General features: G+C 36.6%; 1 protein-coding gene across 1 annotated transcript in view; it reads left to right on the top strand.

Annotated features, from left to right (window-relative positions):
- The first annotated feature begins 744 nt into the window (after positions 1-744).
- LOC136754685 (tyrosine-protein kinase JAK2) overlaps positions 745-6,000 on the top strand; it is a 58,366-nt gene continuing 53,110 nt past the window's right edge. Inside the window, exon 1 of the mRNA XM_066710732.1 lies at positions 745-1,120. The gene's annotated coding sequence lies outside the window, so the exon portion shown is untranslated. The remainder of the gene's footprint in view (positions 1,121-6,000) is intronic.

Below are 6,000 nucleotides of genomic sequence, written 5' to 3'. Positions count from 1 at the left end.
ACCCTAGAAATGGTTGTGCGTGAAAATCCCAGTAACTGAGCCGATTGTGAAATACTCAGACCGGCCCGTCTGGCACCAACAACCATGCCATGCTCAAAATTGCTTAAATCACCTTTCTTTCCCATTCAGACATTCAGTTTGGAGTTCAGGAGATTGTCTTGACCAGGACCACACCCCTAAATGCATTGAAGCAACTGCCATGTGATTGGTTGGTTAGATAATTGCATTAATGAGAAATTGAACAGGTGTTCCTAATAATCCTTTAGGTGAGTGTATATAGTACTTCATATTCTTATGACTGTGGTGACGAATTCATGTTATTTACCTTGAAAATAATTATAAAACGGGGTTTTCCTACAGAGACAAAACTTTTTTAGTGTGAAGACATGATCAGCCTCTATCGATCAACTGGTGGATATATTTAGATATGAAATATACAACAAGGGGCAAAAATAAAAATAAGACTATAAAAACTGCACTTAACTATGGTCTTCAGTTTATACAATACATTCCACTTTTCAATCCGAACCATATTTGGTATGTAGATGACACATGAAGGCCGCCCTCGATGCTTCAGCGGTTTGCTCTGCTCGGCGCCGTTGCCCGGGACGCGGCGGGAAACGAGCCCTTTAACCAGGACGCTGACGCAGCATCGCAGCTGTGTGTGGAGGGCGGAGCTGCGCGCTCGGCCTGGGGACGGCGACGACGGCAGGGCTGCGCTGGAGGCGGGGCCTCTTACTCCGGCAAAGCTAATGGTGGCTGCTGATAGTCAGACGGCTTTCAGATGTGCTCCTGTTATACATTACTGGGTTTATTTTTGGGTCCGACTTGGGAGGAGGAGGAGGAGGAGCAGCAGCGACGCGTTCAAATAAATAAAGTCGCCAGATCGTGCAGGAAGCACCGTGGTCTCCTGTCTGGTCCTTCACTGACATGTTTTTCTGGTGTCTAAAAAAGTCGTGGAAAGATGTAACAAGGACGTGGCTTTGGAGCAATCCATGAAGTAATCGGTAAAAAACAACAAAGAAACGAAGTCATCTGTGAATCAATTCACAAGCAAACTTCAGCCTCACTGGATTAATAACATAAGCCGTTTTTTACTGAAGTGGAAAGCAACTGCCGAGTAAGTACAATCTTGAGTTTGTTGCATTATCATGTCGCTTATTTCCTTTTCATGTTGGCAGTGATCGATTTTATATGTATTTTAATGATCATTAGTATATTTTCGCCTGTGCTAGTAGTGTATGTAAGTACTGTGCCTGAATAAAGCCCAGATACATAAGTTGTAATGTTGCATTTTTAATGGAGAAAATACAATATTATTGTATATATTTAAGTTATATAATATCAATAAACTATCGGAAACGAGTTTTTAAAGAGCCTGGTAATGATGGGGCCTGCTACCCCGAAGTGTCCTTGTCAGTTGGTAGTAATGTGTTTGCGTATGTACATTTTACGTGAGAAAATAACGGCGTTTTCACATTGTTCGAAAACGGAATGTCCACTGCCAACATTCTGTAAACATTCGAGCCGTTAATTGTTGTAAATACCTCAGTGCTCTATCTACCGGAAGTAGGGTATCGTATAGAGTGTGGGCCTAAAACAAGGAAGAAATAATAATAAAACATCTTCAGCTAGGCTATACTGGCAGTAATTCATCGCTGTGACAGTTATTCAGTTATGCAGTAATTGCTTTGATTTCAGTACACTGTTTTTAATTTGATATGTTTACAGTGCCAGCCCTTCGCAATCCCTTGCTTTTACTTTAGAATTACAAATATTAGAAAGGACCACGTGATGTACGTTACGCTTGGCCAGTCTCACGTCAAAGACAGCACATAAACACTGCTTTCGACTACTGCGCAGCATTTACCTAGATGCGTTCACTGATTTAATACTACTACAGAAAACACGTTTCTGTTTGGATTTTGAATGTAAATGTGTGACAGCTACTTGTTGTATGTGGGCTAAAAATATAAAGTCAGGAATATCCACGTACTGGATAATGTTATTATTCTGATTGGTTTCTTTTTGTGCATTTCATCTTCCTATAGGCCTGCACGAAATAAATGCAATTGAGTTATAAGTTAACTGTGATATTTATAATTGTATACCACATGTAGAGATGTGGTGCAAGTCTTTTTTAATATGCGTGTCCTCTTCAAATAATTTAAACAGGTTTTGAAAACGTGACAAAAAATTAACTTTATGTTTATAAGGTAAAACCTTAGAGGCAGAATAACCAAATGGCAGCTTCAATTGCCACACTAGAGTATTTACCATCTTGCCAAAAGTGCAATGGAATAATAGTGTAACAAAGTCATTCATGACGTACCAGATGATTCTTAGGATTGTTTCATATGCAAAAGATACATTATTTATATATATATAATTTGTTATTTAATATCACTCTTCTCAGATTTGTCACACACAGCCATTGCATACATATTTTCTTTGTAATGTTTTTAGAGTTTTATCTTGGGTGTTTGCCCTCAATTAAAAATCTTTCGTTTTGTAAAAATGTAAAATCTTCCAAATGTATGTTTTAACGTTTTTCAATAAATGTCCTATAATTTCCAATTTTGACTCCTTGATCTGATTAATAATGAAACAATATACTTAAAGCACAAACTTTTTCTTCTTATTGGAGTGATTTTAAAGCTGTGGTCACTTATTTATTGTATGGTTCCATGTTTTATATGCTTTGTATGTTTTGTATATGTAATTTATTATATATGTTTGTTTTTACAATTAAAATGGAAATGCATTATATCCATTTTAATCATTGGCATTACTTTAATTGAACATTCTGATGTCGCTGTATGATTACAAAGTTTGTCATTGTGCAAAAAGAACTGAAAAGTCTCCCGCCTTGAACTTATAATAATAATAATATTTCAATATAAGACAACACACTATTCTCCATTTTGGATGTCTTGCTTTGTATATGAGGTGCCAGCTACAGTTTTCTTTACCCTGTACTATGGGCAAGGCTGCTAATTCTTATGGGTTTTTATTATATCGCAATACAGGTGAAAAAGACTAACTACTTTTTCCCCCTCCCCCTTACTAAACAGCTTGGAAGGGGGAAAGTACGGTCAATAGACAGTTTTACACTGCCGTTTCTGATCTGGTGCATCAGTACATCTGATCACAATCAGTTGTTTTGTGGCTACACTGCCATTTGATCAGGATAAACTGTCAGCAGCCCCAAGGTACTTCACATGTGCACCAGCACATAAATCCCAACTTAATTGCATATTAAATTAGTAATTTAGGACACAGTGCTATATCAGAATCCCTAAAGCTGGAAACGAGTGGGGAAAATAGGCAGGCATGCAAAGTGTAGATAGTTAGGATATTTAACAAGCACATTATTTGTGAAATGTATGTTGTATAGAGTTGTATACCTAATGTATTGAAATCATGAACTGGATTAATTTTGTTTAGAAAAGAACATCAAAAGTGATTCATTATAATTGTTAGATTGCTGGGTTACTAGTAGTAGTAGTAGTAGTAGTAGTAGTAGTAGTACAACCTCGCTCACTCCAGTGCACACTGCGATGTCACACGAAGTGTAGATTTTGTGCAGGGGTTCTTAAGCAGGGGCACCCCTAGGGGGTGCAATGTGCCCTTACTGGGGGTGTGAGACATGGCAGATTTATTTTAGAACAGAGCTCCTTAAATGGGGGTGCTCATCCAGTTCTACAGTCTGTCTGTTTGTGTTGAAGTAAGTAAAGAATAATTGAAGTTGGTGTGAATACTGAAAATTTGAATAATTTTACAAAGGTTTAATTTTAAGCACACACATGTAATTGAAAAAGGCCTAAAAAGGTTCTGTACCAAAAGATAAATCTGCATGACTGCAAACAAAATTACTGCTAATTGAGAGGTGATGCCAAAATGCTGTTTGGTGGGAGATGGTCTTTGATGGGGATTTATGAATGCTCAATCCTGACACCTAGCCTACATTTGGCAATACTAATATTGAGCATACTTTGACATAAATTGTCAACATTGAATCATATTTTTATAAAATTATTACATTTTGATTAGTATTATTCTAAATCAGAGGTTTTCAAACCGGTCCTGGAGTTCCCCCTGCCCTGCTGGTTTTTGTTCCAACCGAGGTCTTAATTGCGTAATTGTATACTTAATTGATCTAACAAAGCAATATACCATTAAATTAAGTAATTAAGACCTCGGTTGGAACAAAAACCAGCAGGGCAGGGGGTACTCCAGGACTGGTTTGAAAACCACTGTTCTAAATCATTAATACTGTATTAAATGTGATCCTATTTAACTCTCATTTTTTATTTTGTTGCTTTTAAAAGTAATTCAGTTGGTTGGCTGATGCTGCATTTCCTGAAAATTTTTCACAAGAATGTCTACATTTGTTTTAAAGCCCGCCCCTTATTCTTCTCCAATCATAGTATAGGTTCAGTTGATGCAATACAGTTATAACTTATCTGATCTTATCCTTGATCAAAATGACAGCTAGCATCGTATGAGTTTTCTTTTGCTTCAACTCAATAATAAACTTACTTTCAGACTACCTAAATATCAAACTTGCTATGTAACACAATACAATAACAAAATCCACAAATAAATTCCATAAACCAAGTAACTACCTAAATAACTAAACTAACTAAAAATCTAAATGATGTAACCTAACCATTTCACTGACTAAGATCTCTTGACTGTCAAGCAGTCTCATTTACTTTCCCCTCCCTAACACTTTTAGAAAAATCTTGTATAAATATAATAGTCCAAATCTGATACCTATATGTTGTTATCAGATTTAATATAATTTACATAACTTCTGATCAGCTATAACCCAGTTAAATTAAACTAATTAAAAAATGTGCAGCATTATTTTCGTGATTTTTAATACTGATCCTGTAATTGGCTCATATTTGGCCCAAATCTGCAACTACTAAGTTGACTTGTATAGATTGACTGAACTCGGGCCAGCTTCGCTTTATGCAGTGTTTCCTACACCACTATTCTGGAGCAGCGGTACGTGTGCAATCTGAGGTGTTATTGTCGTAATTTCCTTTACAAACGTGGGGTTGTGAGGCAGTCCAGGTTCGATGTGATGTGCTCACAAGCCGCCCTGCCCTCCTACTACTAGGCTAGAGCGCAAACTACTACTTCAAACTAATAAGAGTGACTCGTGCTGCTTTACTCCGGTATCAGTCGTTACCAGATAGCAAACGGGGACGAAATGTAAAGGGACAAGGTAGCTATCCATCTACTGTAGGATTTAACTTGAAAAAACTTTCTGTACTGTAAGTAAGCTTCACAAAGCTTATAGCTACCGGTATTTAACCTTTCCTGATTTTACAGATTAGGGATGTGCATAACAAATATTTTTGTTGTCCATGACTATTCGAAAAGTCGCCCCGGCACCCCGCTACCCATTCAAAATGTGACATATAGTTAATGCAAAATAATACAATGTGACAAATTTTGCAATTGGAAAAAGTTGTGAACTTTATTTAAAAATACTTATCTAACACAACACCTTTGCTAAATAAACATTAGGCTATGTAAAAATACCTTCCTATTTGAAGTTGTATGGAAATGGCATAATAACAGCAGCAATAAGCATCTGCCATCTCTCGCACATCTTGGGTCAGACTCTCGTATTCCAGTTTCCCGATATTGTCACAACTTTGTTTTGGTCACAATTTCAAATTAACTATAAAGGTTGTGAATATTTGTTTATAAAGGAATATTTTGCAGTTGCAGCTGTAACTGACCAAGCAAAATGTTTTTCTTTTTCAATTTATATTAATTTAATTTTCATTCAATAATAGTTTAACAACGTGAATTTCAACGAAAATGCCTTAACGTTCGCATGCTTGTGGCAATGTTTTCCGGTCATAACAGCGAAATACAAAATGTATTAGACTATCTATCTAGCTAATTTATACAATCTACTTAACTAAATGATTTACTTTTCCACGTTTCCAAACCACACTCCACATATAAACTGCT

Source organism: Amia ocellicauda, chromosome 8, assembly GCF_036373705.1.
Source record: "Amia ocellicauda isolate fAmiCal2 chromosome 8, fAmiCal2.hap1, whole genome shotgun sequence".
NCBI lineage: Eukaryota > Metazoa > Chordata > Actinopteri > Amiiformes > Amiidae > Amia > Amia ocellicauda.
The sequence above is the reverse complement of the archived record's forward strand: the minus strand, read 5'-3'. Positions and strand labels throughout refer to the sequence as shown.